General features: G+C 31.4%; 1 pseudogene; it reads right to left on the reverse strand.

The window, feature by feature from the left end:
* Window positions 1-11,594: 11,594 nt before the first annotated feature.
* LOC143077034 (uncharacterized) lies at window positions 11,595-13,079 on the reverse strand (annotated as a pseudogene).
* Between the last annotated feature and the right edge of the window lie 5,911 nt (window positions 13,080-18,990).

The following is an 18,990-nucleotide window of genomic DNA, read 5'->3' on the forward strand; positions in this document are numbered from 1 at the left end:
TGCAATGACCCACATCGTATGTATGAAGATTGATGTCTTCATGCAATGACCCACATCGTATGTATGAAGATTGATGTCTTCATGCAATGACCCACATTAATGCATCGGACTACTAACACAAAGGTTCCTGGTTCGATTCCCGTTCCGAGATGAAATTTCAGGGACTGCATTTTCGGCTCTCCCTTGACACCATTTACGAAAATGTTCTTGAGGAAACGATGATAGTCCGTCGGAAGGGGACGATAAATGGCTTTCCCGTGTTAAGAGAGAGCCATATCTCTTGCACGTTAAAGACATCCTTGTAGATTTCAAAAACGAGCAGGCTAATGCCGCTACAAGGCTGCATTCGCACCCGCAAAGTGGAAAGAGATTAATATAAGTTGCAAAACTTGTTTCCAAATCCACTAAAAATAAATATGTTTAAACTAATGACTCACATTTCAGTGAGTGCCGGTATCTCATATATCCGAGGAAACAGAAAAAGTATCGTACAAAATTCTTGAATTTCACTCCAAGATATATTGTTGATGTCTTCATGCAATGACCCACATTTCAGTGAGTGCCGGTATCTCATATATACCAGGAAACATGCAACCAAGGATACTACCGAAATAAGAAGATCCAGTTCACATCTTGACATTGACACAGACAAATGACTTCATATAGAATCTATAAAAACCTGATTATTTCATTTGTCATCTTTTTCAGGGTAAGGCGAAAGTTTCTATGCAGTAACATACATATTTCCCTACTGTATGTCGTAAACATATTTTAATTTGTAAACGTGCCGCTTGTGCATGTTTACACTACACGAATTTCATTAGCAGAGTGTTTTCCTTACACAAAATATAGTTCCAATAGAATTATTCGGACGAGCGACTGTCATTAACACTGCCGTCACTGCTACGAATGTGTCGAACGATACGATGTGTCGGTGCCTCAAATCGCCTATCGTCATGTTTTCGCGGACTTATTTCTTTTGATACAACAATAGACTGATTTGCAATTTTACCGATTTTGTCCATTTCCCTATTCTGACATTATGATTAAATATGAATTTGATTGGCGGAATAAGTAAACATAAAAGTCGGTGCTCAACCAGTCGATGCATCATATGTTTTTTTTTCATTTTGAAGTCATTGCAATTTCCACAGTGTTTGTTAATTAACTTGATTTGTTTCTACATAATCAATTTATGAGTTTGAGCATCGATAAACCCCATCGTTTTAGTTTACATTGAAGTGAGGCGTGATCCTTTGCTGCATGCTGGGCCTCCGTTCTATTTTTCAAATAGATATATAATCAGTACTATTTACTAAAACGTTTCTACTAAACGTAACATTAATGACATACACATAGAAGACGTACCATAATGAGAAAAATATATATATAATTTAATTTTTAAACAGTCTTGATACATCTATAAGGTTTACCATAGAAATGAATTATAATAAACTACATGTATAATCTTTGGGTATTTTAAAAGTAATTAAAGGAGGCACTAATGTGGAAACCGATATTTACTGTAAATACACCGACACGCACTATTACTTACATTTTCATTCTTGTCATGCTACACATACAAAAAAAGCACACGCCTTACTGATAAGCTATACAAATGTGCACAGTAATCGAAGATGAAGAGTTACGGTATAAACGATTTCAAGAATTTAAAACGTCTCTCGTTTCAAAAAATTACTCGCAAAGCCTAATTAAAATGGGTATCAAAATGGCTGAAATAGTTCCGACTGAACAACTACGAATAACATGCGAAAAATACATCGAACATGATAAGATACCGTTTGTTGTCACATACAATTCTCGTAACCAAACCATATTTTCCGTAGAAGAAATTTACCAATTATTGGACCTTCAAAATTAAGTACCTTAATGATCCAAGAAACTTTGAAACAAGGCAAACAATAACAAAAGAAATTAAAATGTCTAGTGCACCGTGACAAATTTGACCAAAAAGAGCGGAAAAAATATCCACAGTGTCGAAATGCAAGCATTTGCAATGATGTACATGTTCATAGATCTATATCGGAAGCAAACTTAATGTTTTGGGGCCCTTTATAGCTTGCTGTTCGGTGTGAGCCGATGCTCCGTGTTTAAGACCTATAATGGTTGACTTTTATATAATGATGGCTATGTTTGTTTGTTTCTTTATTTGTTTAATGAATGCTTGACGTCTACCAGTCAATTGCGAAAAAGTCAAGGCACTTGAAAAATATCAGATATACCTTTCAGATTCTCTCATCTCCAACAAATAGATTACATTTGCAATAACAGAATAAGTCATATTGTGGACAAAACAAACAATATTCTGCTATTTCCTCTAATCAAACCATGCACAAATGCGTCAACAGGGCAGATTTAGATATGATCACTAGGTTTTTGCGGCAATTATTGCACCAATAAATCAAATATCTTTAAAAAGTAAAATCACAAAAATATCGAACGCCGAGGAAAATTCGAATTTAAAAATCCCTAATCAAATGGCAAAATCAAATGCTCAAACAAATCAAACGAATAGATAACAACTGTCTTATTCTTGATTTGGTACAGTCATTTTTTATGTAGAAAAATTTGTACGAAACCTGGTTTTATAGCTAGCTAAACCTCTCACTTGTATGACCGTTGAATTAAATTCCATTATATTGACATGGTATCCTAAAAATAGAGCATTAAATGCCATAAGCGTAGGTCATATATAAAAATGAAGAGATGTGGTTTGATTGCCAAAGAGACAAGTATTCACCAAAGTTCAAATTACGTGGATGAAGCAACTTTAGACAACCATAAGGCCTTCAACAATGAGTAAGCCAAATCCGTATAGTCGGCTGTAAAAGGACCCGATATGAAAATAATGAAACAATTCAATTGAGAAAACAACGGCCTAATTTATAGCAAAACAGTTTAAGATAAACAAATTTGACAGACATAAACCAACGAACACCACTGCACTACTGCTTCCTGACTTGGGAAATGCATATAAATGATGTGACGGGGTTAAATATGTTTATAAGCGCTCAACCCTCACCATAATCTCGGACATTTTTACATATGTAAGTAGATAATTTCCATCTATCTTGAATTGTTGTACCATTCTGAAAGCGGCTCTTATCCGTAAATAATGTATGTGTATCAAATTCTGAAGTAATGCTATCTAGGAAATCAAGAGTATTTGCAATTGATAATGTAAGTAAAGAGTTTTCATTCACACGTAAATGTATCCTGGCAAACGCAAAATGAACTTATCCACAACGTTCTGTATGTATTTACCTGTCCCAATTGAAGAGCCTGTTATTCAGTGGTTGTCGTTTGTTGATGTGTTACAAATTTTTTTTTCGTTCATTTTTTGTACATAAATTAGACCGTTAGTTTTCTCGTTTGTATTGATCTTCCTTTGTCATTTATGGGCCTTTTACAGCTGACTATGCGGTATGGTCTTTGCTCAATGTTAAAGGCAGTACGGTGATCTATAGTTGTTAATTTCTGTGTTATGTGGTCTCTTGTGGTCTCGAGCTGTCTCATTGGCAATCATACCACATCTTCTTTTTTATATTGACCAACAGAAAATAGTTTGCTACCTACAAATTCATAGTTAACCGACCCTTTAAATTGGTATTTTATAAAGTAATCGTAATATAATGACAGTCGAAAATTGATTCAAACATATTAATAAACCTTTTTCACCACAGTTTTTGTTTCGGTTTGGTGTTGTAATTTAACCTACACAATAGTATAGATAAAAAAAGTACTCACTAACTAATTCAAATTCATCAACAAGACTTATCAATATATAACATAAGAAATATGCCGACGGTAAGCATGGAGCATGTTAACAACGCAGCCAATTTGACATTTTATTAAACTACACGACACTCAGTATCGTCAGGAAAACAAAAAGTATTCATTTTTATTATAAAAAAAATTAATTACGCAATGGAACACATATGCAAGGAACACTTTTTACAGTAACAACAATTAACCTGCCTTGAACATGTCATTAATGCAATTAACTAAACATAAAACGGAGCATGGTCAACCAAATTAAAATTGCAAAGTTTGACACAAAAATCATGCATTATTAATTCTAACAGCTGGTTCCTTCCTACAATTACCGGTACTGTACTATCTTTCATCCGTATTCCATTACTATAACAATGCAAGATTGAGGGAAAAAATGAGATAATCGCATTGGCAATGTTGTCTTTGAAATACAAGTCTCTTAAAGATAATGAATGAAAAAAATATGCAACTCTTGGACACTGTACACCTTGATGGGAAATCTTATTGGTTACAAGTATATGGAATTACAGTCGTCAATTAATCAGGATTGTCTATCAACATTTTCTACAAATTGAATGGTAATCTTAATAATGGTAAAACCAAATCATCGACATCCAGTGTGGGGCAATATTGGGAAAACAAAAATGATGGTTCTGATCTTTATTCCTGATTAATTGTATATAGTTACCTTTAATCTTCCCAAATCACCAAATAGAAAACGAAGTTCTATTTTTTAAATGCTTCGGTAAATGTAACCAAAAAACAAAGCATTTATCAAACTAACTACTTAAAGAGAGGTCAAAGTTACGAGAGGGACATTGAAACTCATCACACATATAACACAATTGATTCAATCGGTGACAATATGATTTGATAATGGGATGGCAACGAACTAATAATTGTTTTTGCTTAAGCTTCTAAACTTCCTCTGTGAAAGTCCTATACCAACACATTTCATTATAGTATATTTGATTTACATTTCCACCACTATAAGATAATCTTCATACGAACTGATATATTATATACAACCAACCATACTATCCGCAGACTGTCGTTTAAATTACTCTAGCCACCTGTATTATTCACGAACTGTCGTAGATATAACTCCAACCATCTGCGTCATCCGCAGACTGTCGTTGAAATTACTCTAGCCACCTGTATTATTCACGAACTGTCGTAGATATAACTCCAACCATCTGCTTCATCCACAAACTGTTGTTGAAAATATCCAACCACCTGCCTTCACCAACTGTCGCTGAAATTATTCGTTACTAACCTGACTAACTTACACTGTTGGTTCAGGTTCTACGATGTAGTAGACTTTTGCAGTCACATTTGAACGGTTTGTTCTAACTAAATTATGTGAGATCATATAGTTTTGTTCACTAGTGTGTTTCACAGGTTTATATACTCTTGAGACAAGAACATCGCCTTTAACTTGTGAACACTATATATAGCTACCTGAAGCCAATAAACCCTTTCACGATAAATCCCGGGTATGCGCATAAACGCTTCCGGACGGCAACTTGTTTACACTAGATACCAACATGGCGACCCGGGAAAGTTTAAATAAGTTGAATCTCACTTCTTTAAAATTCTTACCGCGGAGCATAATATTGAAGTGGAAAAGAAGAAAAAAGAAAGGATAATTTCGGACATACTGACAGAACAATGCAGAACAAGTTCATTCATCTACCTTAACACCGATTATCAAGCAAACAGTCCTAGTGGGTGATGTGACGATTCCAAGTGAAGAAAATGAAAACCTCCCGGCCTTCAATAGAGTGACTTACACCATCTGTGACCAAACCAAATTTCCAATAATCAAATTTGCACATATTTACTATTTTATGGTGATAAGACCTACGTATTGAGGGACAACAACTCAAAATTTCAAGGGTCTTGAAAAGGCAGTCAAACATTATGATGCTGGTGATATCCAAGAAGTAGGGATGGCACAGGTAATAAAACTCAGAATATTTAAGATAACAGGCTTGAATATGACAGGCACACTAAATTGAAATGATATATAGAGGTAGCACTAGATAATTAAATGAAAATAAAGACACAAAAACATTATAATTTATATATATTTATGCCCATGATCATTAAAAATCATAATTAATAAGAAACTTTATTATAGAAACTCATTATGTTGATGTGTGAATTTTTGGTAATGAATACATTGACTAGATTTTCAACTTGCACAGCTCAATATTATATAGGATTTATATGTGATTTTTTTTGTATTTCTGGTCAGGAAAACTTGCATCGTTCTTAAATGTGGTAGTTAATAAAGAAGATCATTCTGCAAAAAAAATATCAAATCAAATAACCACAGCAATTCCTTTAATTTAGACTATAAAATTTGTACTTAGAATTTTTTGTGGTTGCCATTTAAAAGCATCAAGATGAGTATTTTGGCAGAAAGTTACAGTTTAAAACAAAACAATTATACTGTGTATATTCAATTGTAAAGACAAACATCACTTTTTAAAGGAAAATTAATTCGATTTTTGAAGAAAGAAAAACTGTTAATAAACAAATAATTTGTACAAAACTTAAATCTTTCTTTGTGATTTCAGATCAATGAACAGACAATTTATATCCGAGCAATGTGTCAAGCATCCATGAAGAAACAAAGATACCAGGTGTATATATGCACTTTGAAAACAGATAGTGGGGATTTTATGGTGCAATATGGATACTGTCAGTGTCCTATAGGGTAAATATTAGTAAAAATATTATAATTATTTAGAAAAAAAAAATTCTAAAATAATTCCACCATTATTTTGTGCTTATGAACAAATTGAAGTTAACCCTTGTTCCACTAGCATTTAAAAAAAGGGGGGCTGCCTTATATTTTAGATCTAGGTGTATAGGTTGACAAACTTAATGCTTAGGTGAAAACAAATTTCATTTGGGTTCTGATTTTCTTTGAATTTTGCCCTCCTCCATATTTTCTTTATTAGGGCTGTATAGAAAACTAAATTTAAATCAGATACCAGATTTTACCTTAAACACTGTCATTGTAATTTTCTTCTTAGATCTTATATCATTTAGACATCAGGATTTAACCCCTAAATATATAAAAAAAAAAAAAAACAATATACTAATGAATAATAATATAGTAGAAATCATACTCTATTTATTTGTTATGTAATTTGTAACTAAAATGTTTATTTTTATCAACAATACAGTCTTCTTATATTATTTTTTTATTCTTAGGTTAGCACAGTCATGAAGCCATATTGGCAGTCTCTTGTTTGCATTGAGCCGAGCTAAAGTCGGAATAACAGAAGCAGAGAGCTGTACCTCTAAATCCTGTACATGGAATGTTCCGAGGAAAGATGTTCAACCAAGACCATAATGTTACATGGCATCAAAGAAACCAAAGTTGGCTTCTTCATCTAAGGAAGGGAATGCAGGTACATCCGAGACTGGTTATACCACATTCCAGTCTTTTGATCCACGCCATACAGCTGACCGTACAGTAAATCTAAACTTAACATTACAACATTTAATGGAGCTAAAGAATGTTTTTCGTAATACAGGTATAGTAACAAGCATTATATTAAAAAAACACAGTTTTAAAACAAACAACAAAATGAAAAAGTACTTGGATGTACAAACATTGAAACGCAATCATTGTCAATGCTTTAACTCATTTTTATAAAGATGACAAATCATACCACAATATTGCGTCTTCTGTTATGTTTTAAAAACACTATATACATATGCATTTACAAGAAAATGAACCCCTAATTCTCACTGAATTGCTCAATTTTCCACGTTATCCAAAATTTTCCCATAAGTGAGACTTCTTTCTTTTCTTAAATTAAGCACATTTTCTCTTAAATAAAAATCAATAGTATTATGAATCAGTTTACTTTGTAGATTATGGGTTTTTGTATTGAAGTAAAGGGGAAATAATTTGAATTAATGGAAATATACATCTCATTATAGGGAAACCACAACATTTAAAATTTCTCTGCAATCAAATAATTTTCAATGACACCAAGATATTATTTATTTTAAATAACCATCCATTTATCTTATAGGTTAACTATATTGAAGTGTATTATTTCAAAAGGGAGGTAACTTATTATTAAAAAGCAAATATTAGGTGTACAAAGTTTTGCAAAGTTTGTTTTGTCTTTATAAAACAAATAATTAATTTTTGAAATTTAATTTAAAAAGGCATGTCTCATTTATGGAATATTCCTGAATCTACTCCTGATGTACACCAAGAAGTGGAGATGGATACTTGGGTTGACCCAATGGAAAGAAAGATGAAAGAAATGCTATATACAGAAAACAACTGTAATTATATTAAACACATTTTAATTTATTTTGTGAAACATATTTAAATGGCTATTAGCATGATTCTAAATAGATTTATCCAAGATAAACTCAAATTAGTGAGGAAAATTATTTGATTGAAAGGAATTCATGCGAATTGTTTTATAAATACAATATTATATACTCACAAATACATGTAAATATTAATCATTGGTGGACCCAGAAAGGGAGGGGGTGTCCAAACAATGCATTTGAATTGAGACATATTGTAAGAAGCCCTCGTTTATCCTGGGTTGGGACCCCCTTTTATAATATCTAGATCCGCACTCTGTTATGTACGCTGGACTCACTGCAATGATATTTTTGCTTCAAAAATATATAAGTGTGTGCACTTTTTTTACAATTTAAAATATAAATCTCCTTTCAGTATTCTCGCAAGCTAAATAAACTTGATGTGAAAAAAAATCTTCTATTTTATGATTAAATGTTTGAGCAAACACCCTAGCTTATACCTTATATAATACTTTAAAACAGTACCACCACCATCAATAGAAAGAGTGCTGGTTGACTATATAGAGAGCAATACAAGGTTACAGAGAGGGAGTAGAATGTGGAGAGATCTACATAAAGGAAGGATAACGAGTTCCATATTCGGTGATGTAATTTCAGCAGGAAGAAGTCCAAATTCTCTCATAAGACAAATAACTGAGGGATCCTCCCTTGATAGGTGTTCAATTTAAATGGCATAAATTTCTACATAAAAAATGTACGATTACCAATGAGACAACTCTCTATCAGAAGATAATTAACAACAGATTTCTTTTTAATTTGATCTAAACAAAAGTACTACTTAAAGTGATAAATGTAATTTAAATAGTACAAACTACTTATAAGTACAGAACATTTGAATTTTCAACAGGTTGTCTTGGTGAACTATATGACCATTTAGACTAGTTGATAAATCGAATGCAAAAAAATACAGGATTTTGATTTTAATTTAGTGTGACATTCAAACATTCTTATTTCTGTAATAGTTATTCATGTTATTCATGTATAAATATCACAATAACCACATAATTGACAGAAAATCAATACTATCAGTCAATTCATTTAGATTACTAATTTGGACAAGGCTTATTGACCAGTCAATAAAGAAATTATTATTGTTTTGGTCTATGAAAGTCCATGATTATCTTTGCAAAGTTGTAGTGATAAAAATCTTCATGTACATTTCTGTTTTGCAGGTATTCATCTCTCATGTCTCTCTCAGACTATTCAGTGAGGAGTAGACAATGAGGACAGGGCAAGGGCCCAGTATATAGAACTAAAGCAATGTATGCATGATGATTTCAAAGTCGAAACAGCAGGGTTAACTTTAAACAACATCTACTCTTTTCTAGGAGCAACTAGTGATGGCATAGTGATTGAAGGAGATCATAGTGTTAGTCTCCTAGAGATTAAATGTCCATTTTCTCTGAAGGGAGTGAGGATCAACAAATTGGAAATTCACATCATTCTTGGGATGAATGACCATAGTTTTTGTTTGATTTCTACACCTGATGGCCCAACATTGAACCCATTTCACAAATATTATGCACAAGTCCAAGGTGAAATGGCAATTAAAGAACTTCCTTGGTGTGACTTTCTTCTGTAGACAGCAGCAAAGGAAAACAACATTTGCATTGACAGGGTGTACTTTAATGCTGAATTTGTACAAAACATTCTACAGAAACTTGTGAAATTCTATATGGATAACATTTTTCCATGCTTTTATCAGTAAATACATTATTACAATTTTAAGAATAAGTATAACAGTTAAGGCAATTTGAGGGTATAACTGCATAACATCACCATATTGATTTTTTCTTTTTAAAAAGTCATCAAGATATAAATGATTGTTGTGTTTGTGTTACTATTTTTTCTAATTTGTAAAATGCAGAAATCCTTTAAAATAAACTTGTATGTGGCAATTTAGTATATTTGAGATTTTATCAAAGGGAGATAATATATGATTTGCATATACAGCATGAACTAGCAAATTTTAATGAGATATATGACCATTATTTTTTTTTTCTTTTTAATTCTAAGTTTTCATTCTAATAATAACAAAATTAATGATGTGTATAATTTCTTTCGTTTAAAAACTTATCCATCATGCAACCAATGATTTGATGTTTGCATTTACCCTCAAGTTAGTACTCCTTAAAATTATTTTAAAGTGACAAAAGAATGTTTTGAAATTGCACTGTAATAAAAAGACCATTGAACAAGAATCATTTTATATATTTTACAATATTATTGAGCATCGCATGAAAATATTATGAGTTAATTCAGAAGCACATCTACAACTTTGACAGACACAATGCTATTTTAAACATATCTTCAATAGTCCATTTGCCAATTTGTCATCAGTTTGAAAAAAAAAAGAAACAAGTATTAACATCAAACTTTTTAGCTTAATAACAGATTAAATGGAATGACAATATTTTTAAAACTTTATAAGATCTCAATCATAACATGAAGATAAATATTTCTGCTATCTCGTGGTCAATAAAATATTATGTCCGAAGGGAAGTAACTCAATGAAATGAATATCTTATTACAGAATTGGCAAACAGACTGAGAAGAGTAAATAAGTGTAATAATTATTGAAAACAGAATCAGGAATGCAATCAGGAAATAACTGACCATCATCATTGATTTTTTATTTGCTGAATACTTTTTAAAAATGCAAATGTAGACCTTTAAATTCTTATATTCAGTAAACTTAGTGTAACATTTTATTTTTCAAAGACTATAAGAAATGTAAGACTTACAGCCTATTACTTGACTAGGGGTTCATCAAAATTTGTTAATCAACAACACACTTTAAAAATTTGTGTAGATTGTGGTGCAATAGATAAAAGCATAACACCATCAAAAATATGAAAATTTTACACTCTTCCAATACTTCTTTCCACATGAATTCTTAACTTTGTAATTTCTTGTGTTTAAAAAACCTGTTCAGTTGTAAACTGAGCAGAAATACCTTTAAGGAAGTACACCACTAATTCATGGTCCCATTACTTTCTATGTTAAATTCCTCCATTTCAACCAGGCACACCTCTTTCATTTTAAGTTCAAATAAAGTGGCAATCATTGCACGTCAAAGCAACACTTTATGGCGTCTTCTACTGAAAAAATCAACATACCTTACATGGCATATAAGAAAGAACTGGTTCCCAGAACTTCGGATGTACCAAAACAGGTACTTCAGATCTGACAAACAGACCAAATGTACCCTCTTTTCAAAATTTGCTGCAGTTTTTTAAATATTTAAAATTAAAAGTCCAAAAGTGTTCTACAATGATCACCAGTCCTTCAGCTTTCATTTGATGTCAAAACTACCTAAATATCCTACATATTTTGAAAGTTACACTCATGCGTAGGAACTATTTTGCGTTAAATATGTACTACTTTCTGGTATGTGCTTTCTGGCCGGGCCCGAATTAGTGGTGTTACACCTTAAAGGGTGGCATATTTAGTGTACAATTTCTTTTTTCTAATAAATCTCTTATAGTAAAGCCTTTATCGGCCATTACAGAGTCATTCTCATCAAACAAATCCAGTATACCAGATTCAAGAGTTATCTGGCTGTCAGAAACTCTACCACCCCAACCTTCTGAAAAGATATAACACCAGATGGAGTGATTCCAATTAAAAATTTAACAGTATTATGATTTTTGTAATTAGAATATGTAAGGCTTTGGTTAACAAGACTAGCAGAACGTTGTAAAAAAAATTCTGTACAGTCTATAATGACCCTTGTTTTGGGATATCTGGTCTTAAAAGCATCTGGCATGGTACGGTCAACTATTTCTCTGCTTAGAAATGGATTAATGACTTTTAGCTATTCATACAATAATAAAAGCCATGAAGAAAAATATTTTGAAAATGTGGATTCTGAAATTTTAAACCTTTCGGCTATATCTCTAAAAAAAAAAAGGCCTAATCTAAGTCTCATTAAGACTGCAAAAAAACCTGATCAATTAAATCAATGAAGTTGGATGATGCTCTTTGTCTATCTTGCTTTTGGTAAGTCTCTGAACCAGTCCAGTACTGCATTCTCTCTGCCTTCGGTTTCAGATAACTGACATAGTAATTGACTATATCTTACTGCATTTAAGGAAAATTTTGTTCGAAAGATAGTATCTTTTTTTGGAAAGATTAAAACTGAACTTAATTATATATTTTTCCATATATGTTGATTTATATTTATATAAAAAAAAATAGCACCTCAGTTTGTGTTCATTCATCCTGTGGTAGCTTTATACTGGTACATCGTAACATGTATGATTTAACTCCAATTGTTAATTAACTATATACAATTTATTGGATTCATGTGATACTTAGTGTGGGAGAATATGATTAAAGTGATGTTACTGTATGTTAGTACATGTATTAGTTCTCTTATTTCAGTGTTTCGTCTTTTTTTCGTTAACCAAATTGCAATTTTTCATGGTAAGAAAACATTTACTCAATGTAAACTTCATGCGATACTTATATTAATTAAAAGTTAATATTACATAGTTTCAACAAAATTATTAGTGATAAGTAAAACAAGGACACATTTGAGTGAGTGTAATTTTGGGTTTAGATTATTGTGAAAAAAAAATTAAATTATTAAGATCTTACTTGAAAAGCCACATGAACACTACAAATTTAGGTAGTCCTGTGTAAAACCTGGTCTTCTGGTCATAATCTGATATTTTTTTAATAGTCCATTTATGGTGTTGCAGTGCAGCTCTCAATTCTTCATTTTCTTTCATCAGCAACATGTTTTCCTCTAATAATGGATCTGTATCACACTGAGACCCTGAATTTCAAAATTGGCATTTCAGCAACTTTAAAAAAAATAATAAAGATACAGTTTTCAATTTATAAGAATATATACTGAAAGATGGAAAGGTAATTATTTTTTTTAGATTTAAGTCACCACTCATTATAAGGTTCTATAGAGAGTGTTTTTTTTAAGAGGAAATATAGAACAAAAAGGGCTTGGTATTTTTTGGGGTGTATTTGAATAAACTTGAATTTGACGCATAGTTGATTTTTTAAACAAATAAAACTGGTTCCTTGAAAATTGGACAATAGTGTTTGTACTTTATAAATATTTGTGTTATAATATGTTGGTTTATAATGTTATTAAACATTGCTAAGTAGAAAAGAGAAAAGTTACTGAGAGCAACCAAACCTTTATCTAGAGTTTTGTTTTAATTATTATACCAAAGATCTTAATAAAGAAATGTTTTAAATTTAGATGAGCTTGGAGAGGGAGAATTCAATTGGACTTTAAAGTGGGTAGCAGCATAGAGATCTGGTTTTTTTTCTTCTTTTTTAAATGGCGCTTTGTTTAATTTCAATGAGGCTCCTGCAATTGCTTACCAACACTAGATGTAAGCAACATGCTTGTGTCTGACAAACTCTTGTCTAGCTGATTATACACTGGAGGTTCCTGTAACTCCTCCATTTTCACATCTGGTCCAGCTGTAGCATAAGATGAATGCATCATGACTGAGCTGGTAAGGCATGCTGTGTCTGTTTCCTGGACCTTTAACTTCTGTTCTTTAACAGTCTAGATTTATCATGAGAAAAAAAATATGTGTACATGTCATCTTTCTAGTATTGGTCATTTGTCTCAAAACAAAATTTACCAAAAGATTTATGAAATATGGTCTTGAAGAATAGCCAAATAGGCCTTGTTAAAATATGCTCAAAGGATATAGAATATAAAGGATAATGTATTATGGGAAGCAGTTATTTGAAATAGACTGTTCCAAGCATTGATTTTTGGCAAAGTGAAAAAGCTAAACAAACTGAAAACTGGGTCAATTATTTTATAATAAGTTTTTAGAAACTTTCATTTGAAAATACTCAAAATCAAAAAAGACAACTTTTTGACTAATTTTCTATATTCATGATATTTGTCTTTTTGTTTAAAATGATGTGGGTGTGTATGTGTTTAATTAAAAGATCACTAAATTGTTTCTACATATGTATATGGAGTAGGATACTATCACAGTGCAAGATTTTTTAGGATAAATTTAAATTTATAAATATCCTTTAATCAATGTTAATGAAACTGTTTCGTCCTTGCCAGAGGAACTCTTCAGGTGGCTTATGGCTACCACGACAGTTTTTCTTTTAAGTTATTATTCATAAAAACTGAGGTACATTTGTATTACATGTATATAGTAATCAGCTTTACAATACATGTACTTATTGAAATTACCTTCAGTTAATATTATTCAACTGTAATAATATTAATAAATTATTTTATGTCGACAAGTAACCAATCTTTTAATTAACTCCTGATTACCCAGTAAGGGGTGTTCCTTAGATAGGAAGCTCATACACAAGAAAGAAAGAAAGAAAGAAAGAAAGAAAGAAAGAAAGAAAGTAAACAGTGATAAAAAAAATGTACAAACATGACAAACAACATTGCGGAATGAATAAAAATAAGAATGAACAGGTTATAGGAATAATAATTAAGTACTTTGGAAGTAGATCTCTAGCAATAAGAAAGTACAGTAAATATGTTTTGGAAAATTATGACTTTAACACTGACAAATAAGGAGGTATTTGAAAACAACATTAAATCACCTGCAACAAATTTCTTCTGGCAAGTCTGACATTTCGATCTAGCTCAGACACAGAGAGGTCTTTTTCTTTGTATGAAAATAGTGTTGGTCTGTAATTTATATCACTTGGGTCGTCACTGTGCCATCCGTCCACAAAATGTGCAAAACAAATTCTACTTTACTCATTTGGAGCCCAGTCTGCCCTGTTTACAGCTATTACCCATGCTTTCCTCTTCCTTACGTCCTTTAGGAAACGGAAAAAACTACAACGATTCTCTTTATCTCACGTACTTTGCCGGTTTGAACACTGAAACACGACACAATTGAAAACCATAACGAACGTAACCAATGTAAACATAAATGAAAAATGGTTGCCGTCCGGAAGCGTTTCTGCGCATGTACGTATAGTAGGACCGCAGTTAACGTGACATACTTTATTGTATATGTGGGACTTGTGTTTGAAATGTTCTTTCTTGACTGATTATGAGTTTTTATTTAATTTTGAAACATAAAATAAAAACAGTAACTTTTCAGTAGTTTTAAGTAAACAAAAACAACTTTATGGAATATACATGTGAAAACAAATAAAATAGTTGAAAATTCCCTTTAGCAACGTATTGTCTTCCTTTTAATGAACATTTACTGTCTTATCTTTTTTAATTTGCATTTATAAATATAAATCATAACAACACTGAACTCCGAGGAAAATTTAAAACGGAAGGCCCTAATCAAATGGTGGTAAAATGTGTGTGAAATATGTTTTATTTAATATCTTATTGTAAATGTATCATTGTATTCCATTATGCTATTGACTTATACATTGTTGGTAATACTGCTCTTAAAAAATGCCTATTAACTCATGCATAAATATAAAGTACTATATTATGTTTGAATATTGATCTTTACCGATAACTAGATTTCTGATATGTTTAAATAACTTATTCACAATATACGTGATTTTTCTTGTAATCTCGTTAGTATGTTTGTTTTATATGAAGCCGGATCCAACTGGGTAAAAGTACATATTGATATAGCTTTTTAATAATTTGTTTTGTATTCAACAGTTAATAAACCAAAGTGTTTAAGTTCCTGTTCGATTTTCATTATGTACTTTTGCTAATTCCTCTTAAACTGAATAATGTAAGATGTATAGGTCCCGCCTACGATAGAAGAGGATATTATATTGTTCGGTAGGAATGTTAAATTATCCGTCCGGTAGCAGCTCAAGAATCTTATTCAAGTATAAAACAAATGTTTGGTTCAAGACAGTTAAGCATCAACTTGTCGTCACATTATTTACAAAAGTTTGAAGAATTGTTTAAAACCAATATTAAATCATTTATGAAATAACTACAAAATATATTTTGGCAAGGATATCTAATCGTCTTCAAACACACGAGCAGAACTCGCGTAAGAACTTGGTACAAATATTCACAAAATTGTTAATTATTGGTGGAAAGCCTTTTTTGCATTATCAAACAAGTATTTTTGCTGAATAATGTCAATCCATTTTTGTTTTGAGTTATAAAGACATGTCAAAAGAAACAATTCAAGTGAAAGAAATTGAGTCGAAAGGGAATCAAAGTAACATGTGCCTTTTTATACCAATTGCATGTACATTAGACTAAATATCAACCAGCACAAGTAGATTGTATATTTGACTTATTATTAACGGTTGGCCATGGGATTCTTTCAACATAAAAATAATAAACTTGATTACTTGAGGTAAAATCAATTTTTCAATAAAAATCAGACAGTATAGTATTATGGAGTTAAACACTTTTTTCTAGAGATTATTGATTTGTAAACAGGTATCGATTAACTCACAAATTTTAAAGTTTAAATACAAAAGACTACTTTTATGTAAAATTTGGTAGTGAGCGTCCCGGTTTGCGCGTCCATTCCTCTAAAATAAAATGTGTTTATTCCTTATAATTCTATTCTATAAGATATTTGTTATTTTTTCGGTCAATATCAAATGGAAAAACATAATTAGTTTGCTACTTTACTCTTCAAAATCATCGATGACACTACCTTTATTTCGGGATTTTATAAAACAATTGTAATATGAAGCCAATATAAAGTTGGACCAAACATATATAATCTCGTTTACATTGATGTTGTAATTTCGACTACATGCATGCCTAAAGAATTGTAACTGAAAATAAAATTCTCATTAAACTTACAATTAGTTCATTGACAAGACAAGTAAATATGCCAACTGAAAAAGGCCTACTGTTGTCATGGTGTAATGTAAGCGTATCATGCCACTTGGCAACTTTTGCAATATACACCACTTAGTGTTGTCAGAAAAAAAACTATTAGTCATTGACATAAAAAAAACTAATTCCGGAATATAAAACTTTTACAGTAGCAATTAAGTGGAAACCCTGTTTTGAACATGTCATCAATGCAATTAAATAAGTGTGAAACGGAGAATAACCACTCATCTTTTTAACGTTATTAGTGTTGACAAGTTCACCAAGATAATGATAGATTTTGATATGCGTGCTGAGCAGGAATTTATCATTCAAACAGTTCGATTATCTAAATAATGATTTTATTCCTGCTAAAATTATCAGTTTACCAAAACATACTGCTATTGTATTTTAGGTCCTTTATATATAAAATAGTACTATTACTTCTTAAGATACCTTCATCAAAATACCTTAACTATAAAGTACATTTTCTATTAAAATGTACTAGACGTCTTCTTTCCATGCCACCTGCAATATCTGTAGAAATGATTTAAATGAGCACTAGTCGTCAGAAATGAAAGCAATTACATTAGAGTTTTTATAAAAAGTTAGAAATATAACTGAAAAGCTTTCTTTATCTTTATTAAATGGTCTTGATTATCAAATATATGCCTTTTATCAATTTCTGCATAAAGTATACCCAATTAGCAGAGTCATCATATAATTCTTTAATGTAATCATTTGATGATAATTGTTCTATTTACACTTTTTAATCAATTCTGACCTTGCTGGATATTGGATACTTCTTTTATGCGCAAAAACTTTGTTCTGAAATCGTATTTGAAACTGTTATATAAAGTATTAGTCGTTACTTCATCATTTTGAGTCGTCATTATATCAGTTATGAGTTTGACTGTCCCTCTGGTATCTTTCGCCCCTCTTTCATCAGGGTAGTCTATTAAAATATTTTTTAAATCAATTAGTGATCTAAAAATGATAATTTTTTTATATGTGTACTAGTCAGTATTAAATCTGTCTGCTAGTACATGTTAATTTAACATCAAACGAAAGTCATAAACAGTACTCGTTTTATCGAATTGATTTTATAATTAGTAAGGTAATTGAAATCCAATCATATTGTTACATACTTTCCACTTTTAAAGACATGTGATATAATATTTTTTATGGAATCGATAACATTATGATTGACTAATGAAACGGCAAGGAAATAACAAGGTTTTTTCAAATAAAGCTCAACAACGTTGTCTGTAAAGGTCAACACAATTATTGGTACTTTTCAGCGGAAAATCACAGTTTCTAATATTATAGTCGCTCTCTATCAGATTGCAACCTGATATTCTGCATTACCTCGGCTGCTGTGAAGTTCTTCCAATTGAAAAAGAGAGACGGAATACACCAAAGGAACATTCAAACTCAAAAGTCTAAAATAAACAGACAAAGCGGTATTGCAAAAGAAAAGAAAGACCAAAAGACCACCATTAGAGTACACACCACAACATAGGAATACAGACTGAACAACATCCATCCGATTGTCAGCAGCATCAAACGCTGCCATTCTGGAGTCCCACAACTATGGTTGATATAATTCCGACTTGGTGTACATCGACCGACCATATTATCCACAAACTATTGAAAAATAATCTTCCCACCTGAAATATCAACCAACTGTTGTTGATATAATTCCGACAACCAGCGTTATCCATCAACTGTCGTAGATATTACTCAAACCATGTGCGATATCCACTAAAACATTAACTTATGTTAACTTACACATGTTAAAAACTCACCTGTATATGCGTGACCATAATTTGAAAGTGACTTCTTTTTTGACTGATTGTGTGTGGTTTGTTTTCAGTTAAAAAGCACAAAAAGAAAATCAGTAATGTTTCAGTAGCTTCTGTAGTAAACACACAACACTATTTGAAAGTACACAATACGAAGTTTATCCTTATAATGAGAGAAAAAAATAGGACAAAGATAGAAAAGAGGGACGAAAGATACCAAAGGGACAGTCAGGCTCATACATTGAAAATAAAATAAATAGATTTTTCGCA

This window comes from Mytilus galloprovincialis, chromosome 5 (genome assembly GCF_965363235.1).
Source record: "Mytilus galloprovincialis chromosome 5, xbMytGall1.hap1.1, whole genome shotgun sequence".
Classification (NCBI taxonomy): Eukaryota; Metazoa; Mollusca; class Bivalvia; order Mytilida; family Mytilidae; genus Mytilus; species Mytilus galloprovincialis.